Source organism: Argiope bruennichi, chromosome 3 (assembly GCF_947563725.1).
Source record: "Argiope bruennichi chromosome 3, qqArgBrue1.1, whole genome shotgun sequence".
NCBI lineage: Eukaryota > Metazoa > Arthropoda > Arachnida > Araneae > Araneidae > Argiope > Argiope bruennichi.
In genome coordinates this window covers 97,960,444-97,984,337 of record NC_079153.1, presented here as the reverse complement: position 1 = coordinate 97,984,337, position 23,894 = coordinate 97,960,444, and the positions used below count along the sequence as shown (strand labels likewise).

At 29.8% G+C, this 23,894-nt stretch overlaps 1 protein-coding gene across 4 annotated transcripts in view; it reads right to left on the bottom strand.

The window, feature by feature from the left end:
- LOC129962675 (teneurin-m-like) overlaps positions 1-23,894 on the bottom strand; it is a 707,945-nt gene that overhangs the window by 86,656 nt on the left and 597,395 nt on the right. The window contains exon 1 of one of the 4 annotated variants that reach the window (XM_056076582.1): positions 18,202-18,510. The exons of the other annotated variants lie outside the window; for them this stretch is intronic. The gene's annotated coding sequence lies outside the window, so the exon portion shown is untranslated. Of the gene's footprint in view, positions 1-18,201; positions 18,511-23,894 lie in introns of those variants that run through there. 4 annotated transcript variants of the gene reach the window in all.

Sequence of the window (23,894 nt, the reverse complement as noted above, 5' to 3'; positions counted from 1 at the left end):
CAACTGTTAAAGCCCAATTTCCAGTCATTCAGGTCTATGTGCAGTTTTTGACGAAGAACATTTTGATATAACAGTGTCATTATAATGGTAAGTCCAAAATAATGAATAAACAAAGACAAGGACATTCCATTAATAATTTAATTTCAAGTTAACAGTATACTTCCAGATAAAAGATGGATGATTTTAAAGAATTATTTGAAAAGATCAGGCAATGAATTAAACCGGAGGAGTATTTCATGTCGTATTTAAATGGGTTTTTCAACACATTTCGGAAGTAAAAATATCCCGAATTCTTTCAAAGCCGCCAAGATTTCCGGATTTTTTTAATTGTGCAATGATGCCTATTCTTCCAGGAAACTGTGAATCCTTCCATCTCCCCAGACGTCTTGGGTCGTTTCCAGGTACCTCTTGAAATGTCAGTGGGTTAAACGCCTTAATGAATCCTTCTTTCCTTACGTGAGAGTGAAGTCTCAAGGTCATTTTTCAAGATTAAAATATAGCCTCTGTTGAAACATTGTGATACATTAGTTTACGTAAGCAATGGAAAAAGTGGGGATGAGTCCCTTTGTTAGTGAATCAAATACAAAACAAGTCAAGTTGCAACTTGTCTACAGCAACCAACTTGATTTCATAACTGTACATTGGGTATAGAGTTTTATCTTTTGCTGAAACATTTTGGCAATTTTGTATTAAAGCCATTTTAAAGTATTTAATTGCCAATGATAATCACTTTGCCATCCATGTCTGATTTTTCAGCACTTAAATTAAATGACCTTCGGTTGGAGTAGCAATTTCCGGTTACTCGAGTCGAATCAGAATTACCATTCGTTATATAGACATCATCAGGTACTTAAGTTTTGCAGTCTTACAGCGAACCATTTCGACCCTTTTGTAATTAAAAGCATTTTAAATTATGCCATTACCAATGACAGTCTTTCTGATACCTTTGCTGAATCTTCTAGCACTTAAGTTAAATGATTATTGAATCAAATACCAATTTTCTGTTATTGGGCAGATTTTAATTGCATTCTTCTACAGGGATTATTGGGAAATGGCCTTTTTCAATCTTGAAGCAAATTATTTTTGTTACTTTGCAATGGAACGATTGAATTATTTTATTTCCAACCATTGTAATTTTGATATCCTTGCGGGACTGTTAAACACACACTTTAGTTAAATGAGCTTTGATCCGAAAAGCGAAATCTGTCAATACTGTAATTACTATTGCTCTATAAGGAAACGCAGTATTACAGGGAGTTCGCGCTTTTTAAAAAGAAATGATAATTTAAAACTGGGATTAAACATTTTTGAGAGATCCCATTTTGGTTGCAAAAATTTTCCGTAACGCGTAAAAATATATTTTAAAAAAATGAAATGTAAATCTTTGATAAATAAAAAGAAATTTCAAGAATCATTTTCATTACTACAATTTTTATAAAATATTTCTAAAAATGACATCCTTTTCAATTATTTTATAACTGTTTATATGCTGTATTTTTGAGGGGGAAAAATCTTTTACTATCAATTTTATAAAATTTGATATTAAAGAATTTTTGCTTCGCATATGTTTATATTTGATCACAGTAACTGGAAATATTGGCTACAATTTAAGGAGCTTGATTTAAAGTATTATCGGTTTTGGGATTCAAAGATTTAATGGTACAAACAAAATTATTTTACATAAAGATTTTAATTATTTATTTAGTTACTAGACTTTAAATAGGCTCAAGTTAACCCAAAAAGGTAAAAGATGTATAAAAATAGAAGGGAAAGAATAATAAAACCTAAATTACAATAAAAATTGAAAAATAAAACCAAATCCAGAATGAAACATAAAATAAACAACCAAGAACTATCAACAAAAGGCAACCAATTAAAAAGCTGTCATCTCGACAACTTAAATCTTATGTCAATCCCTTGAATTAGTAATTTGGATGCAAATTTTTCATAACGCTCTCTGATTCCTAGAACAGATTCTTTCTTTTCAAATTTTCATAAACCAATTTAAGATTGCATTTAAAAATTCAATGTTTCAGTGCCTTTCATTATGAATTCAAATAACAATAACTTTATTAAAACTTTCTTTCTACTCCAGTTCTATAACAAAGATTATTGCAGTCCAGATTTTTATGCGATTTTGAATGAAAAAAATCTTTAAAATAGTTTTAGATCATTAATAAATCTAACATCTTATCAGATTCTAGGGCCATAAGCTGAGAAGAAACTATTAGAAAGACTTATTAGGATAATATTAACACTTTACCAAGTATAATTAGTCAGAATCTAATATATCTCATTAGATTCACTTAGTTATAAAAATATTTATAAAATTGAACACCTGCTTCAATAATATTGTGTACAAACATGGATGCCAGCAGTATAGGATCAATCAATAAATTAAAGCAAGAACATATTGTTGTTGTTGTTTATAATGGCACTTCACATGGACAAGCTCGCTGACGAAGCCAGCGATTTTAAGCCAAGGGAGCGTCTTTTGTTTTAGTAGCGCCAACTAGGGCCAAGAGAACGTCTTAGTACGCGTCAAATTCGCTTGACCCATTTTTACAGGGAGGCACATTCACACATCTCATAGATAGAACAGATGAAGAACAACCATGCCCGAACCGGAACTCGAACCCAAAACGCCCAGATCACGGGGAAGACGCGCTACCCCTATGCCTGGACGCTGGCGCAAGAACTTATTCATAAATTTAATAAAAAAAATATTAACTTAAATAAATCATTAATACATGGAATATGTGAAAATAAATTGATTATCTTATTAAGCAGAGGACCTCATGATAAGTATTGTATAAGATCGCAAATTACATAAATACGTCACTGTGTGCTGTAGATCAAAATTGGTAAAAATGAACTATTCCGACACTTCGCTTGCAGAAGAAAAATAAAAATGCATCAAATACGATTGGTTTCTTGGCAATCCTATTGCTTATAACCATTGATGAATTAATAAGCAAATATAAGAAACATTCTTCAATCATAATATGGATTTTTCGTCTTATTTTCACTAAAACCTCAGATATTAAATTGATGAAATTTCTTACAAACACAAACCTGGCTGGCATTTCGAATCTTTCTCACTACAACAAATATTATATGCCAACAAAAATTCTTACTTTCCTCACAAGGAGCAGAAACATTCTTTATTTTTTCCCACGTAAGACATCTTTCCCTGGTAAATCGAATTCCCCAAACCACTGCGGAATTCCACCCGGCGTGTCTCCGGGGTAACACGATGAGACCTTCTGGACCCAGGACCTAAACATCTCAATCTCATTTCCAGTTGAGGGGTAAGCAAGATAAATAAAATATGAATCTCTTCTTCTTTCGTGAGTTAGCGCACCCCCCCCCCCTCCTCCAATGCGGGTAGCACAAAAGACATCTTTCCGTCAGAGAATTGGGGGGGGGGGGGTAGCTCTGCTGGTAGTGTGTGTATCGGATTAAAACGAAGATTAGCCAGCATGGGGGTTCGATAGCTTTTTTCTTTCTTTTTCGTTTGGTATGTTGTGTTGCCAGTCTGTAAAAGGATAAAAATGCTTAATCCCATCAATGGGATCGAAACGAGTCATAGATAGGGTCCGGGCGCACCTGCAAATTCTCCGGTTCGATTTTGTATTCGTTTTTGGCCTGTGTTTGGATATTGGGTAGCTTGATGATGGGCATAAAAGATGAAGGTTGTCTTCGGTAGTGTGGTGTATGGTACAATATAATCCAGATGTTCAAAGTGTATGGGTGGTTACAAAGGCAGTTAATGCAAAATCTTAAGGTAAACAAAATGTTTGGCAACTAGAGGGGATGAGATAATCTTGCTATGAGTAAAAACAGGATGTATCTAAAGACATCAACAAATGCTGGGGGAAACTTTGAAAAGAACTCCTTTTAAACTTTGTGGAGATTATATCTACATGTTCCCAACGTACAAACTTCAGAAAAACTCTCCTACTTTAGATAAGTTATATTGACATCTCGTTTTCAATCAACATGAGTTATTTTGAGACGGGCTTCGTGATTTTGAAGTGTGGTCAGATGGCAAGGTCATTTTTGAATTGCCATACTCCTCTTCTAACTCCTGCCCCACACCGGTGGAAAACTATTTGACGAAATATTATAGATTTGAGATGCATCTGACCCATATATAAGGCAAAACTTTATTAAATTTGGGTTTCAAAATTGAAACCCCCCTTTTAGAGATATTACCACTATGCCAATACGGTTTCAAGTTCTAGAATGAGATTAGGAAACATAGGGAGTTCAGAAAAATCAAACAGCTGAAGAAATTTTTATTAATATATTATTAAAATGAAATTAAAGAAAAATAATATAAATTATTATAAAAGTAGAATTATATACAAAATGTAAAGGCGTCTACAACGTCCTTAAACGGGAAGGTCCTTTTGTTCTTCCTTGGTCGTTCGCTAGGGATTAGAATTTAAATCTCTTAAATTCTAGTCACTAGCAAACAAAGTTTTGCTCCCTCGAGACTAAAAAATAAAGTCCCTACTACTTTATCGTTCAAAATATATATAGTGAGTGGTGTTGGTTTTAATCACATTAAATTCGGCATATTAAACCCTTTCTAGGGCCGTGGAAAGCATGCTTCCCACCAAATTTATCTATCTTTGTATGAATTTATGTAGGTTGGCATAAGTTCTGACAAATTTTTTTAGAAAGACAGAAACTTAGATGCTTTAGTTCTTTATCTAAGACAAACTTATGTGCCTTTATTTGATATTTAATTATTAATTAACAAAATTATTTAATTAATCAAATTAAATTTATCTAATAAACTAAATGAATCTCTTTTCTTATTCTAATTTCAAGTCTAAAAATATTTTAACATAATATGACTAGAAAAAAATGGCCCTTTAAAGGGTTAAACAAGTTAAGGCCTCACAATAATGGGAAACGTGGAATCTGCAATTGGTCAAACATATTTATGTCCTACCTACGTCAAAAATCTGTCTAAGAGAGGAAAATCGGCCTAAGAGCTTTAATAAATGAGAACAGGTTGTCTTTGTGAAAGAATTTCAAGGACAACTGGATCATATATATTTTAAAACCTCTAATATCCTGTCCAACTGTATCAAGCAATTCTAATGCGTAGTTTATGAATAATGCTGGTTTAGAAAAGAGTTGAGAATAGAACCTGTCACCTTCTTCCATCCATTCTCGTTTTTCAGCCAATTTGTGCATTCACCCAATAGGCTATTGGTAGAAATAAAACTTCTGATACTTATGCAAGTTGCGCCATTTCTACCAATACAGTGTTTCATGCTTGTGCAAACTGGGGATTAGACCAGATGCTATACTATCTCCATTTCTAACTATACAGCGTTTGATGATAATGCATGCTGGTAATCACACTAAATCGCTAATTTCAATTCTAAATTTCCGTAAATAATATGTAATTCATAATAAATGAAACAAGCATTCATTTATAAGTCATGGTAACAAACGATGAAATACCTACAGAGGAAAAAAGATATACGGATGATCTAAGTATACAATTTATAAATATACATAAATATATACGACCTACGTATACAATTTATAAGTATACATACATATATACGACCTAAGTATACAATTTATAAGTATACATACATATATACGACCTAAGTATACAATTTATAAGTATACATACATACATATATATATATATACGACCTAAGTATACATCTTATAGAAAACTTCAAAGGCAGAATATTATAGATTTATACCACTCGCAACAGCCAAATACGACAGAAGGAGTGAAAAAATAATATTATACTCCGGACACAATTTCCCCTTATTACGTCACAAGCATCAATACTTTAAATCATAGAAAAATTGAATTCTGTCGCGTTGACCATCAATTTTGACTTTTCGTTTTTGAAAGATGACTGGAATTTTACCCTGGATAAAAGGGGTCTTCCTTTTACAGAACCCATTTCTTTATCTCTTTTTTTTATTTGATTTGCAGAGCGAGCTTTTTGGGTGGTCCGCCTTTGATCAAGGCCGGCACCTCCCTTGCTGATTCCCAAAAAGGATGTTACGAGGCAGGAAAAGGGGAGAGGAGGAACTTTTTGATGGGTCTAAAACAAGACACTTTAAAGCACGTCATCTTGTTTAAGATTTAAACGTTCAAAAAAGCGCAAGGTGAACTAGAAAATAAATATTTTAGTATTTTGAATGGAATCGGAAACTACGTTTATTTGGCGGTATGAATATTTCAAAATCTTCTTATTGCTTTTTTTTATATACATATTACGTTTTGTGTATTATTTTAAAACAAGATTTGGAAATTTTCTTCATGCAACCCAGGCTTTATACCCACATTTTCGAGTTTTAATTCCAATTTATAAATGGTTCCTTATTTTAAGAAAATATTTTTAAGGCTTGATTGATATTCAAGTGCATTCTTTTTAAGAAAACATCGTTGCCCAAGATAAATATGATTATACAATTATATTATTTATCATCAGTAAATACAGAGTACGAGAATTAAATGATTTCTACTAAAGTGGTCAGATCTTCCGAAATTAATTTCATTATTAGTAAATGATATTAACAATGAAATTACTTGTTGTAAAATACATTTAATTAAAAAAAATATTATTAAAAATTAGGAAAAAATTATATAGAGAAAAAATATATCACACAAAAAGCTATATAATTTTTAATCATTAAAATTAAATGGCATCATAAAAAAGGTTTTCGTGTGATATGGTTTGAATTTATTGAGGAGAAAGGTTAATATTTCGATTAATTTTTTTTTATTAAAAATCAAATATTGATTTTGAAAATGCCCTTGATATGTGAATCCTTATTACCCCAGAAATAATTTTGTGACAAATGTGGAATTTCAAGGTCCATCGATCTGCTTGGTAAACAATTTTTACTTCATACAATTTAACAACCTCATGATAATTAGGACATTTATATAACATTCCAAATCAACATAATTGCAGAATCCTATAAATTTTAAATTTTTATTTCTACATATTATATTTTTAGATGTTACATTTTATTACTTTTCAAACATATGTATCACGTCCTTTTAATTTATTAAATATAAATATCTATTAAGAACAAAATCTCTTATTTTTTTCATAGTGTATAAAGAGGAATTAGAGCGAAACGCTTTGCAATATTAAGATTTCAAAACAATTTACATTTTAAAATTAATGTGTGTAATCATAAATTTAAATTAAAAAGATTGATTTAAAAATATTTAATAAAAATATAAGCTAATATATAAAAAGAATAATTTACACAATCTAACAAAATTTTATTTCAAAAAATACTTGTAAGAAAAAAAACCTCGGTATTTTTGCATATGAAAGAAATTTTACGAAGAATTATCAACAGAAACAGAAAAAAAAAAAAAAAATCGTCTGGTTAGAATTCACAAGATTGATTTAAAAATAATTAATATAAAGATAGGCTAACATATAAAGAATAATTATTTAAACAATATAACAAAATTCTATTTAAAAAAAAATACTTGTATTTAAAAAAACTCGGCAAATTTACATATGAAATAAAATTTACAAAGAATCATCAACATAAACACAAATAAAATCGTCTGATAAGAAAAGTCTAAACCGCAATGAATTTAAAAAAAGTTCTTTCAGAAACAAACGAAACAAAATCCGTCTTCAAAGTTTTGCATCATTCTCTTTATCAAAGGCTTTCTCATTTGCATATCTTATTTCATGCCTTATTATCTCATTAAAAAGACGAAGAAATTTTGACAAACGACTTTTAAAAAAAGAATCATCCGTCGAATGAACCTTGTGTTTATCGCTTCCATGCAACGCTAAATTAAAGACAAAGTTCCTTTGTGCATTCAGCATCTTTTATGATCATCAAAAGACAAGAAAAGTTTTATTTGGCATGCTTTTTTTCCCACCCACACCCACAAATCTCTCAATACATTGCACTCAGCGTTCGATATCAAACTGTGAAAATTTTATTTGCCCATAAACCGAGAATGATCCGCATTGGTGGAACGTGACGATGGAACTGGAGATAACGTTCCCTGGCCGCACTTTTTTCATCCCTCGTTAAATGTCCCGATATAAACAGGACAGACAGAATTTCATAGCCCGATTTCGAATTAAACGGAGAAACGAACCGATGAATGGACTTCGTGATTGCAATTACTGAAACTACGTTTCATGATTGCAGATTGTGATTTCAGATTGCAAATTTGTTTGGAAAGAATTAATCAGCTTTTATACGATTCAAATGCAGAATATAACTAACAGAAGTGTTATCTTCACGATTTGTTCGAACATTTAACGCGTTCGCTGCCACGATTCGCGCCAGTAATTTGAACTATATATCTAATTCTTTCTTTGCTGTCACTTAATTCTAAAAGGAAAGGAACATCTAATTAGAAAGCAAATGTGAATCATATGTGATTCACGAGGCAGCGACAGTAAAACAAAATCGAACTGGTCGAGTTTAGTTTCCAAGCATTGTGTAAAAAATGAAAGGTGCATTTTAAACTTTCTCTATTTGGACGATCCGTCGATATTTTAATACAAAATTATATTTCTGATAACAAGATGACGTAACCAATTTTCATTTATCTAGTTTATACTATTTTTTCAATTAGTGCCTTCAGATACCATGAATGGACGGATAGACAAGCAAGCAACCGTTAGATGATTTTGATATAAAATTTAAGACATATCTCTCTTGATTAAACTATATAACAAATTTCATCCAACTAGTTTTTGAATATTTAAGTTATTGTGTTTTAATACGCTCTGACAAATAAGCTTTTGAAGAATTATTATTTCTCACCATGATCGAAATGTGTTAACATAATTCATTCTTTCTGCATCATAATTCGGATGTATTAAGCTCAGTTATACGATGAATATAAAAATATATGCAAAATACTTTGGTTTCTGTATCAACCACTATTAAAGAGATTTCCAATTGTTTATGCCTTATCTCCGCTTGTTAAAAGTCGGTTTCTTTTCTGATGTGTTTCGCGAATTTAGTGGATTAATGTGCTTATTAGTTTATTAATAGTGTTTTCAATAATATCTTGCTATTACTGGATCAAAATGACAATTTATTTTCTGTTAAAATAATTGAACATATTTGCAAACAATGAATCTAAATAATGATTTAAAAAATCTATAGTTAGAGAGAGGGTTAAAGGCAAAATAAGTCACTACATATTGTTAACATTGATATTATTGCGACGATAGCAATAAATCATTGCTCAGATTTTTAATTTCAATTTGTAATATTTGCTACATGTAGCATAGTTTACAATATAATTGTGTATATTTTATGTAATATACTATAGGTTGTGCAATTAAAAAGGTATTTTAACGATTTTTTTTTTTCCTAATCCACCATTTTTCTTCATGTTGTGTTATTTTCGTGATATATTGAGAGATTAATTAGACATCATTTTAAATAAATACACGAATAATTCAAATAATTTTGTTGTAAAGAGGTAATAAATTTTAATTATGAGATTTGCATTTTTTCTTTTATAATTTTAGAGAGTTTACAGTGGTTTTTTTTTATATATATATATAATTTCATACTTTTCTGTTTTGATATAATTAACATGCAAAAAAAATATTAAAGAAATTATAGTTACTATAACGAATTAGATTGAAAACCTTAACTTTTTATTTACTGAAAAATAGTTTTTTTTTTTTTTTTTTTTTTTTTTTTTTGTAGGACTAGAGTACTTTTTGAGGTCTTTTGAATATAAGAAAATGTTATACGAAATCTATCAATCGAAATTTTATTTATCTGTTTGTCCATACGATTGTGAAGAAAATAACACAAACATAACGCTCTAATTAGATGAAATTTGATAATTTTTTTTTTTACTACAAGAGGTTTTTATTCTAATGATCTTCGCACTTAAATTGCATATTAGTGTCTAATTTTGAACTAAGTCAATCAACCTGCCAATTCGCTCGTCTCTCCATCTACATGTGAACAAGCTGGATGAATGAAGTTTGGTATGTGGCTTTTATGATCACATTTGTAGATCTAAATTAAATTTTAGATCACATGGACACACGAGAAGATTCTTCTTACTACTTTACAGATCTAAATATATATACATTATGGATAAAAGTATGAGAAATAGAATTCAGATCGGATGACGAGGGCAACATCCAAAAAGACACACTCATTTCCAAACTGTCGCGCCACGCCAGCGGGAGGACATTTGATCCTGATGGATTTAACGCATGCTAGGCTCATTTATATGGCTGTTCTCCGGTGAAACAGGATTCCGAACCTAGAACTCTGGTCCCGAAAGCGAGACTTTAGCATCTGCAGTGGTATAATGACCGGGGAACAAAAGGCAGTATAGAAGCCCGAGCGCTAGTCTTAGAGGACATCAGGTTGGCAATCCATTAATGGCACTTTTTTTTAAAGAGGAAAATCAGAAGGCGACGAAAAACCACTATCAAGCACCTGGTGCCATTTACCTTCGGTACGTCACTGATCACCAGATTCTGAAATTTGGGGAAAATGTAGAGGAGAGATACTCCCTCTAGGATTTTTTAAGTAACTAACTCCAAGAATAAACTTTCTTTATATCGGCACCATTGGCTTAGTAAGGGTAGCAATTGCCCGGGCATGATATGAATTTTTCATCTCCCTCCGTCGTGATACAGCTTAGAAAGAGTACATGATATAGGGGACATGGCATTACTTCCTCCTTTCGGAATATTTTAATTTAAAAACAACCATAAATACTCTAAGATTTTGCTCATATTGCGCCCCTCAAGACTGTGGCTGGGACATCCGTACCCACTCCCTTGCGAAACCGGCCACTATGCATTTTGTTCTTCAGCAGCATGTGTTACGTTACACGTGATTAACAAAAACAATGCACAGCATTCCTCATATTTTGTTTCTGTTTCTGCACTATTTATTTGCGATTGCACTTTGAGATAGTAGCCACAAGAGGCAATTGACCAACAATAACAACCCTTGTGACACCAAGACGGCAAGGGCGGCCAATCACCCCAAGGTCGCGAGGGAGGGATGGAATAAAGCCCTAAATAAACATTAGGGAAAACTTCGATCGTTTGCTTCCATCCTTTATCGAACGGAGGGAACGTGGGAAAAATGTTCCTTTTGGAATGATTACTTTCCTGCGCTGCCAAACGGTTAAAGCAAATATATTCTTAGCAGCGCAGACGATGCTCAAACAAATGATTCGATAAGATATTTTGTTCCAAGGTACATGGGTACAGACTAATTCTTTTATTGCTCTTCTGTGTACCCAGGGCGAACAATTTTCATTACATAACATCGTTCGGAATCTTCGAAAGAGTAAAACAGACGTTTCAATTAAGGTAGAGTTTTAAGAAAGTAATAATGAAGGAATGAAATAATTAGATGGTGGTTCAAAGAATTTTCAGAAGAGTGAAATCAGAAGAGATATAAATAGTTTTAATCCATAATCATGTGATATTAAACAAGAAAATTTAACATGACGAAAAAAAAATTAATATTATGAAATATAACAAAAGGTTTTAGAAGCCTTTGAAAATTAATATAAATAAAATTCATTATTAGTATAACAAATATTAATAACTTATAATGCAAATTTTTTATCAGCATTAGTTCAATTTATATTCTACTTTTAATTTTAAAAAACACTTCAGACGGTAATAGGATTTTATATATCATAATATTTCATGCAAAAGTAGTTAAAAGTATTAAAGGTGAAAGGATTTTAACTCCGAGCAACGCCTGGTATATAAAATAGTTAAAAATAAACTGAAATCTTTTTTTCACAATCTGATTTTTAAAGAAAAAAGAGTCAGAATGGATTGGGGTGGGTTGAGGTATTAATCCTTAACAAGTTGCTGCAAATGACGGTTATAAATGTCCGATTTTTGGCGATATGTAGGCAAATGACGGCTATAATCGATATTTGCTATGAATGCAGAAAAAAAAAGAAAAGAAATGTAAGTCTTAATTCAACAAAATTTTCTTTTCCCTCCAGAAATAAATAAGGGGGGGGGACCCCATTCGATGCCTTTTTAAATCACCCGATGTTTTTTTTTTTTTTTTTTCAATTCTTCACCCTCATAAATATCATAGGATTTCAAATTAATAAGAATAATTAATCAATACCAAGTAGTAACGACAATTGAAACGCATTCAAATGATATTGCACTTTAATTAACGTTCACCAGATCCACTACAGACTTTTGGTAGAATTATGTTTCGAACTTACAGCCCTCCAGTCCCTAGCTGAGATTTTACCAGTTGGCCAGCTTAATTCCAAACTCTTCAACGTTATCCAGCTTTTAAGCGATATATATATATATATATATTAAATGTTTGATTCTGCTATTTTTATTATTTTAATCGTAGACAAGCAGTTCATATTACATTTTTATATTAATTAAATTTAATTTTTAAAAATAGTTTGGAAAATTCTTATTCACTGTAACTAACCATGGAATATAGTCACTACATTACTTTTACAGTATCGTAATTACTTTGGATACTATCGATTTTTGTTACCGTTTTTATGATCTAGAACATTAAAAGAACCAAAAATTTAAGATTAGCCATATTTTTAAGGCTTTTAATTTTCTCAGATACAAAGTATACAAAGAGAAAGTATTGCAATATTCAAAAATTAGACTTTGAGATTTTAACGAAATGTCCGTGTTTTAGACCTCCGTGAATCCGAAAAGCACATTTATGAAATTCAGTCTGTCTGTGTTTGAATAAAATTCACAAACCCTTTGTGTTAAATAGATGAAATTTGGTATGTGGCAATTGTGCCAACTTTGTAGATTTCTATCAAAATTTCAATAAAATACATTCGGTGGAAGTTTGTCTATCTGCCTATCGGAATGCAGGCGGACGTAGCCTCTGCAAAGCAAAAAGAGCTAGATGGATAAAATTTGGTACATAGTTTTAGAATCTAAAATGTCGATCTATATGAAATTTTGAATCTAATCCGTCAACGAGTTGACAATCTACCTATCTGTACATGAAAGCGATAACTAAATACACAATAACTTAAATAAAATTTGGTATGTAATCTTGTAATTAAAATTTTAGTTTTGTATTAAATTTAGATTTAAATCTATCATAAAAAATCGTCCTAAACGCATTTCGAGTTTTTTTCGCTACACATTGAAACACAAAGTTTCATTAAAAGGGATTCTGAAAATAAAAATTTGAGTAATGAAGCTTGCCCAGTATTCACAATTTTTATGAGTAGGTAGGAAATGAGAATAATATTTTTATTATAAAATATGCTAGAAAGTTTTGCAAGACCATTCCCACTCGTTTAAGCTTTTCTTAGACTTAATCGGTTACAAATAATATTTACAGTAATTTTTCCTATTTGTGAAATCAGTTCGATTGAATTTAAGTCAATTATTAAACAAATGCCTGTTAAATAAAACACAGTTTGGATAAAACAGTACTTTTTCGATCAAATATGATTATATTTTAAAATAAAACAGAATATTTATTCAATTACATTTAATTCGATAAATAGCATAATAATCATTCCATGGAATATTTGGAAAATAACTGATATCGTCAGGTATATAACTGAATGCAACGAATGTTATATAAATTCATTATTCACAACAGAAATAAAATTAATGGTAAATCTGTTTTATTTACTGTGTTTATGCAAAGAGAAAAAAATCACGTAAGAATTAGTTTTAAAAAAATTATCGTTTTCATTTTGTGTTGGAATATGACTAATAGAATGGGAAACCACAGCATGCAGAATTTTGTCAACCAGTTCCAGTTAATCTGCATATGAAAGGGATATTTTTTTTTTTTCCTTTCTTTTTTCCCATTGCGCATAATTGAAAATATTCTTCCGAGAACAGAATGAATTCTCACAAAATATTAACCTTTGCACCCAAAACCATAATTACAAGCATTATTCGGGGGTGACTGTCGAATGTTTTTTTAAGTTTTGGGAGTTGAAACTTGGTTGTACTTACATTTGTTTTAAAAAAACTTTAATTAAATTCTGTGGTCTACTAAATTGTGATATTCGTAATGGCGATTTCAAATTCAATATAAAAGTCTAAAAAATTAAAATAAAGTCAAGGGAACATTTTGTGTTGTTATATTATGGATAGTTTTTTAAAGAAATAATTTAATTTATATTGTTATAATAGAAGAAGATAGCTGTAAAAGTATAATCTAATACCATATCATAAACATTTGCTATAAAAGTTTAAAAAGCCTACTTTAACCCTTTAATATTTGCTTCTGTGAATCATATGTTAATGAATTGTCTGTTCTCAAACTTAGAAGGTGAAATTAAACTATTCAAAAAAAAACTTAGCTGGAAATTTAAAAAAAAAAAATTATTCATAATCCACAAAGAAATATTCTGTTGTTTTCATTAGTTGGGCGCTACATTCCGAAACAGGAATTATCAACATAGCTCATTTCGAAACTGCAGGTCCCAGGGGTTTAAAGTTAAGCGCACAACAATCTATTACTTTTCTTTTAATAAATGCAAAAAAAAAAAAAAAAAAAAAAAAACCACGGATGTTTTAATTTTTGAAATATTTGTATAATTCATGAAAATTAATTTCATAGCAACGCAAAAGAATAGACAAATTACTCAATTTAATTGCCTTAGTCTATAAGATCACTACAAAAAAATATGATGAGAAATATTTTATATCGGGTTTATATTAATTGAAAAGCTAGCTATCATTAGAAAGGCAATATAGAACGATATTAAAAACCCTAAAAATTACATAGCATTTTTAGGTTTCTAGTTCTTTAATATCAATCAATTCGCATCGTTAAGTGAAGAATTTTAACAGGAAGAATTTCAATTAAAGTTAATACAGAATTATTTTAAGATGAATAACTTTTTATCAAAATAATAAAAAATTTCTTCCACGCTAAAAATTAATCTTTTATTTTCATCAAATATTAAATAAAATCTTCAATACTAATCCTTCATCTAATGATTCGTCTTCCGATTTTGGAATCATGGCTAAATTTTGGTGGAGGGCATTATAAGAAGCGGCGAAAGTCTTTCTTTTTTACCCAAAATTAGGTTGCGATTAAAAAATTGCATGAATGTCTGTCTACATTGGATTTAAAAATTCTATAAGGTTGATCTGGAATTTTCCGCTACGGTGCTTGTGCTTTTTTCTCTACTCATTCTAATAACAAATTAGAACTCACACAAAATCTAATATATAGCAAGAGGATTTTCATATTTTTCGACCCATGGCTTAATTTTCAAGTGACAAACTTTCAGCCACTTTTTGTGTACTGAAAAATAATGGAATTAATTAAAAAAAATGATACATCAGACATTAATGTCTAAAGAGTAAGATTGTTTAAATCACTTTAGAAAAAATTAACAAATAGTAAAAAGTTGTTTTTTTTTTCATACCAATAGAGAGATATCCAAACTAATTTCATCAAATGGGATTAACTTTCACTAACTAGGAAAAAAAAATCTGAATAAGATATGGAAGGGAGCTTATAACCTTCTTTAAATGCATAATGCTTGTTTTATGTAATTTTCCAATGTAACCGGAAAGACATTCATGTGGTGGTTCATTTCACTACCACATGAACAATCTTTTTGGGCAACTTTAGTTCATTCTCAGCTCAATTCAAAGGAGGCTTTAAGACAAAAAAGTCTATGACATCTGCCAAAGAAATGAAAACACAAGAAGTCATTTCAAAAGATTCAGACCGCAACGTGAGGAACACGCATTTGAGTATCGAATGTGCATCAGTGGCTACGAACATGTTTCAGAACGTCTGACGTGAAACAAATCACCACATGTTGCCCATCTGACGAGGGAAGTAACATAAGACATTTACTACGCACCCAAACAAAATTTAAAGCTCCCTTTTGTATTGCATTCAAACTTTTTTTTCCTGTCATCGCTTACAAGAATCGCCATTTGTAACAAATGTAATTGTTTTGAATAACCTTGCATATTAAACATGGTAAATATCTGTTCTGTCAGGATTTCTGTGATCTTGTTCGGACTTATGGAATCCATTGTTCAAATAAAACATTTTTATTCATTTAATATTATGTATTAAGTAAGTGCTACAAGTAACCGTGACTGTACTTTCAGGGATACGATTTATGCATATTGCGTATTAAACATGACAAATATCTATGCTATCAGGATTTTCGTTATCTTGTCCGAACTCATGAAATCCAAAGTTTAAAACGCCTTTTATTCATTTAATATTATGTATTAGCTAAGTGCTATAAGTAACCGTGACTGTGCTTTCAGGAATAGGATTTATGCATATTGCATATTAAATATGACAAGTATGTGTGCCGTCAGGATTTCCGTGATCTTGTCCGGACTAATAGAATCCATAGTTTAAAACATCCTTTATTCATTTAATATTATGTATTAGCTAAGTGCTACAAGTAACCGTGACTGTGCTTTCAGGAATACGATTTATGCATATTGCGTATTAAACATGGCAAATATCTGTGCTATCAGGATTCTCGTTATCTTGTCCGGACTCATGAAATCCATAGTTTACAACGCCTTTTATTCATTTAATATTATGTATTAGCTAAGTGCTACAAGTAACCGTGACTGTGCTTTCAGGAATACGATTTATGCATATTGCATATTAAACATGACAAGTATCTGTGCCGTCAGGATTTCCGTGATCTTGCCCGGACTTATGGAAACCATAGTTTAAAACACCCTTTATTCATTTAATATAATATATTGGCTAAGTGCTACAAGTAACCGTGACCGTACTTTCGGAGAGACGATTTATGTAACGACTTTTGAGTCCGGTGAAATATCGATCCACTATTTTCAAGAAGAAAATGCGGAAACGCGAACTATGAATGGAAGTGAAATAAAGAATCACCTCTCTGAAATAAAATACATATAAAACGACACTGAATTCAGAGCAGAATTGTAAATATCTAGTTTTGCTCAAATTTAAATAAAATTGTATAGATCGTAGCATTAAATAAATTTCAATCCACAAAAAGGTACCATTTTTTTTTATATAGACTTGAACGTTATCAAAATGGAATGCCGAGCAAGAACTGTATTACAACGAGTAGCTAAAAAAAATATGATGCAAACGATTTTTTTTATTATTGTGTCAAGAATTAACAACAATTTTGCATTCCATTATTTATTTTTAAAAATTTCAAGTCTTGTTTTACAAATAGACATATGTTAAAAATTCATGTAAAAGATATTTTAAAAGTTATAATATTTATACTGTTATACAAATAAGGGATTGCGTCTAAAACATTATATTATAGATTAGATTCGATTATCTGAAGCTCGATTATATGAATTTTTTATTTAATCAAACCGATTTTGGTAAAATAAAAAATGAAGTGAAATAAAATGTTAAAGTTAGAAAAAATTTGGAAAAATTGTTCCATCTAAAATAGAATACATAATATTAAATTACTCATATATAATTTTAATTCATATATACATAAATGAAATTTCATGCTTAATTTAATTTGTAGTCTCTTTTTTTAATGTAAATCTTGTTATAAACTCAGTTTTTAGAACCCTATGATTAAGCTAATTTTATAAATTGAAATTAAGATTTTCAATGATTGCCGTCTTAATTTATTTAATTTCTGATATTTATATAGTAATTAGAATTTCTGCATATCTAAAACGGTTCATCACCCCTTTATGTTTTTCTATACCTGACATCTTATTAATTTTTGACATTTATCTAATCAATCGGAATTCAAAATGTCCGAATCGGTCCGATCCCAATTTCTTTGGTTAACTATAACTGTAGTGTATGTACAACTAATTTTAAAACTTAGATTTAAAAAATTGGAATAACTCTGTGTCAATGTAATTTGTACTCTGTTTAAACTTGATGAAAAATTTTTGAAATGCGAGAGGAAAAATTCTTGCGATCTTGGACAATGTGGATAAAGAAAAATGTTTAAGCAAACTGAATTAAACATAGAGAAATTATGTTACATCTTTTCTTATTTGTAGTAAAGATAACCGACTAAATAAGAAAAATCTAACTTGATATCTACAAGTAAAAATAGTTTAATATTAATGCATAAAAAAATTCAGCCAAAAAATTCCCTATTCTAAAAATTACACAGACCAAAAATTTTATTTACGAACTAAATTTATTAAAACTAAAAATATAATAAAAAAAACTTACCTTAAACATCTTTTTTAAAAAAACGGACACCCAAATAAATCAACGGCAGCTTGGATAAAACACTTTTAAATTGATCCACGAATTATACTGATAAAATTTTAATATAAACAACCAAAAAAATATTGTTCCTAAATTCGAATTTTTAAAATATCACTATGACAAACAATGCTACAAACACCGGCGCGCAAACAATTTTTCCCCTTTTAAAAGAGAAACAAATCGACTTCCATTCCTTGAACACCGCAGGAGCAGAAGATATCCTTGAACGACTATGAAGAGCGACGAGAGGATAAATTCGACGCGTCCAGATCTGTGACTGGATCGGGACTGATTTTAGAAACGAGCGGCAATTTAGTTCGGCGGTTTCACGGATAGGCGGCGTTACTACCGCTTCGAGTTTTTTTCACGTGAATTTGGAAGAGGAAATGAATGCTCCTTAGGGGACTGTATAGCCAGCTACCCGCTCAAAAATGGTGGATTGCTCTTTCTTAATCGAACGATCAGATAAAGGAGTTAGTGTTTACTCTAACTCCTTGGTGAACTTCTGGGAGAGCTGGATATAAACATGATAAGGCAGGCCATTTAGTAATTGAAATAAAGAAACAAATCATTAACTTGAGAAAGCTATTTATATACACGGAGGAACTTGATTCCTTCAAAGTTGACGGGACAACGATAACATATCGATTATTTCCAAAATTTCAATTAGAACTACAAGAAAAACTGGGTTTCAAATCAGAAGCGACAAATTTTAATGCATGATTGGTAACGGCAAGTTTGTTTTAAATCACTTACTATTTTTTCAATTTATATTATATATAATTGTTAAGTAAAGAGTGCGTATTTTAATTTATAAAGTGATAATAATTAGAATTTAATTTTTAATAATTTAATAAATAAATATTTTAATAAAAGAACAGAAAACGTCATTTTGAATGCAATTCACAGCTCACGACTTCAAAGTTTTTCTTTTTTTAAATGGTGAGAATTTTTTTATATTTATATATAATTCTTTTTGATTGAATCTACTATAATTTACAGCTCTCAACTTCAAAGCTTTTTTTTTTAAAAAAAGAGAATTTTTTTACAATTTTTTCGTGATTGAATCTATTATTTAATCGTAAAGTCGCAATAACCGTAACCGAGAAATTCCAGGGCCTTAAAATTTGTCTTAACTTTTATTTAAAACACGAAGTATGATTGTATTTAACCCTTTCTAGGGCCGTGGGAAGTATGCTTTCCACCAAATTTATCAATTGTTGTATGAAATTTTGTAGGTTGGCATAAGTTCTGAAAATTTTTTTTTAGAAAGATAGAAACTTACATGCTTCAGTTCTTTATCTTACACAAAATGATGTGTCTTGATTTATTACTTAATTAATAATTAACCAAATTAATTAATTAAATAAATTAAGTTTATCTAATAATCTAAATGAATACCTTTTCTTATTCTAATTTCAAGCCTAAAAATATTTTAACATAATATGACTAAAAAAAATGGCCCTTTAAAGGGTTAACTAACAGAAGGAATTTAAAAGCAAAAGCAGTTCGTTTTTCACAATTTTTAGATATAATAATATAATAAGAATATAACTAAAATAAATTACAATTATAAATAAAATTTTAATTATGTCAATAAGAAAATTCAAAGAACCAAAGAAAAATTTTAATATCTAATGAAATCGAAGTAAAATCATTTGACTTAACCTATTCATAATAAGTTTATTTTCAATAACATTAAAAAATTTTTCTCGTGAAACTTTAAGTACAAAAAATTGGAATAAATAAATCATTCATCGTGATTTCAAATCATTCGTGAAAACAGCTACTTTTGAAAAATACATGATAAACTATCGATCATGACAGCGTCATCAGTGGCGTAGAGATGATAACTGACCCCCATGATTTTTCTACTTCTATTCACCATTAATAGTTCAGCAAGTTTAAATGAATCCTAGATCTTAACATTTTTTTTTTTCACTTTAAATATGACGTACGCACATGAGTATTTTGTTCTCAGACTACTTACTTTACGGGCATTTATAATCCCTCGTCCATTTAAATATTAATAATTTATATCTTTATCAAATTTTGTTATATTAACGAGAATTATTTTCCCATAGTTTGAGAATTTTTTTACATTAAAAAAAATTATAAATCGTAAAAAAAAAAAAAAAAAAAAAAAAAAGATTTTGAGCTTTTGAAGAATTTTCACGTTTTGTCCCTGAATTCCATAAAACACATTTTTGGAATTATATCTGTGTGTCTGCGGTTTTAGTATTTAAAATGTAAATTCTTGTTAAATTAATCTATCAAAGAGTTGACCGTCTGTCCGTCTGTACTTTTGAATGCATGCAACCGCGATAACTCATAAAAGCAATAAATAAATGATATATGGTACGCAATTTTGGGACAATAATTATAGTTCTGTGTAAAATTTGGATTTATTGATTTCAATCAGCCGAAAAAAAAAGGCGTTAAAGTATGTATTGATGGGGTTTTTTTTTCTATACTACAAAGCACGCGCGGGGCTTTGAAAATAAAAATCTGAGCCCAAGTGACGTTCACGGCCTTGCCCAAGGTGCATAATTTCCTGCAAGAAGAGGGAAGGTGATACCTTCACTAGAGAATGCGGAAGAAAGTCTCAAAAAGTTCATTCTTGGTGATTTGAATAATAATCAATGTAATAAAACAATCATAATTATTTAAATAATAATAAAATAAAATATAAATATAAATACTTCGTTAGTATATGATTGGTCTTAAATAAAATCTCCGTTGATTAACTTAATTTTTTTTTCATTTAGAATCTCATATTACACAGCAAAAAAAAAAAAATCATATTATTTGAATATGAAAATGCCATTGTCAGCCCATTTTTCCAAGGACTCCTAATTATTTAAAAGTAATATGTAATAGAAGAAATCCACGCCCTTAACATGCAATCCTGGCGCTTTTTCAAAATTACATAAGATAATTCTTGCATATTATAAGTATGGAATTAATTTCTTTTACAACATCTATTTGTCAAATTAATATAATAAATATGACGAAAAATATGTGAGATGGTTAAAAAAAAAATAGACATATAATAGAGATAATAGATAAAAATCTCTTTTTAAGGTATCCGAACACGTTCGGAGCACTTTTTTTAGAAAAACATGGTGTAGACATACTTTAACCATATTTCTGGGTTTAGGTCTATTCAAAATTAGTAATAGGATGTCAATATTTGAAATAAGCATTATTACTTTTTTTAAATTGGCATTTAATAGCATAAATTTAAGCAAATTCTTAAAAAACTTCAAATTGGCTACAACAAAAACTATTACTCTCGTCCGAACAAAACTTATACCAAAATAAACTATATAGTTTTCTCTATTGAATAAACTACAAGCATATAGTTATAATAATAAATAAAAAATTTAGAGGCAATCGAAAATTTATCATGAAATTTTTAACAAATTTATGACATTATTATTCAAAAAATAGGCTGTAAATTAAAAAAAATATTCACCCAATCTAGATTTTTTAGTTCATTTCCTAGAAAATAGTATGAAGACAAAGTCCACCAAATTTCATAGTAATATGATAATTATATTTTGAATTATTCGATTTGAAGTGAGCAAAAAATGATGAATTATCAAATCAGTTTTGAGAAAAATGCATTTAAAGTATACAGTAACATGTTTTAATAATAAATTATGTGCGTACATACTTAAAATTCACCACATTTATAGGTTATATCTTCTTCCTCCTCAGCTTTTAATAATTTTCCTTTTTTAATCATTTTTTTCTGGCAATTTTTGCATTTGGCACTGAATACCGCCTGATTCATTTATTCTATGTCGAGCTCAGCTCAATATTTTAAACCTACCTGAGTTCGAAAAACACATTTTTGGAAAATGTCACTCTGTCTGTCTGTGACAAAGATATCTCAAAAACACTTTGAACTAGACAGTTAAAATTTTTTATTCCATCTTTACGCCAAATTTGCTATCTGTCAAATTTTGAGTAAAATCTGTTCAGAGGAAGTCCGATAGTTCGCCTGTTCGAATATAAATTTGCACAATAATTTCAAAACAAAGGGAGCTCAGTAGATAAAATTTGATACAAAGAATTAACATCTATAATGTAGACACCTGTCACATTTTGGGTCAAATCTCTCTATAGATTGACTGTCTATCGAGAGATTTGTCTATACTTTCAGAAACAAGTAAAATGCGATAATTCAAAAACGCAATGCCTTAAATATATTAAATTTTATGTGGGATTTTGTGTTAAATTTTTGTTTCAATCGGTTGCGGAAAACGTGTTTAAAATACAAATTCAATTTTTGGATACTATTAACCCATGCCAGGTATAAATCACCAAATACCTCGCCAAAGATAACATGATAGATTCGGTAAAAATGCTAAATTCACAACATAGGTTAATATTTTGTAACTATTGCCATGTAAAGTCTTGTTCCTATTTTCCTTGTCTTGTCTTGTCAAAAGTCTTGTTCCTTGTTTCATGTAAAGTCTTGTTCCGAATTTACCGAGTTGTCGGTAAACTCGACAAGCATCAAAATAAATTATAGTTTGAAGTATAAAAAACAAAGTATTATTATGTTACATTTTTTTTATCTGATTACAAATTCGAATATCCTTTAAACTGTATTTTTTGAAATCCTTGTTGTATGTGAATAAAAGTTATTTCTGCATGACTAAAGCCTACATAATACAAAAATACTAAAACTTTATATTTTATTTTAAAATTATCAAACGTGGTTCTGACCTCATTCAAATCTTAATATGGTTTCAATAAGTGAAAAAAAAATCTGAATAGTCGATCACAATTCTTCGTTGATTGCCCAAGATTTAATCACTAATCTATTAATCTGAAATATGAAAGCAGATTTGAATCAGATTATCAACCTGTTTTGGAACAATTTTACATCGTTATGTGATTTATCTCATAATCTGAAGACTAAAACTAATAAAAGTTTTAAGTCTTAATGCAAAAATTTGGTGACATCGCGAATTTAATGTAAAAATAACTGTAACTGTAATGTAAACTGTAAACTGTAATGTGAAAAATGATGTTTGATTTTCAGAACAAGTTCATAAAAAATATGGAAATTTTATTCACCTTCTGCCCCAACGTACAATTCTTCCTAATCATTATTAATTAATCATGAAAAGATTTTTCATAGATATTTCACCACACATCTCCTCGATGGAATTGTCTGATATAATATAAATGCTAGAAATATAAAATTTCCTGACGTAAACTTGAGAATCATGATATATAGTTTGAATATAGGAAATCTAACTGAAGCCAACAACAACAAAAAAATGCTACGAAAAAGCCAGATAAAACTGTATTTAATTTCTGACTGAAAAATATTAAAAGTAAATAGACAATACGAATCAAGAGTACTTAATTTTTATAATCCAACGGCTTTTAAGGTATGGTTATTATTATATCCCTTGCGCCTTAATGGGAGAATGTTTGCGTTCCGTAGATGTAAACTAATGACTGTCATTATTTTAGGTGTGTCGGCAACTGTTCTGACTTTAGTAATGAAAGCACCATTGCCTCGACTCTTCTGCTTACACTTTGACATTTTAACTAACAGTTTCATCTCCTAAGATTTCAAAGCATTAAAAGGGTAAATAGCTAATATGTGCTGAATGAAAAATATTGGC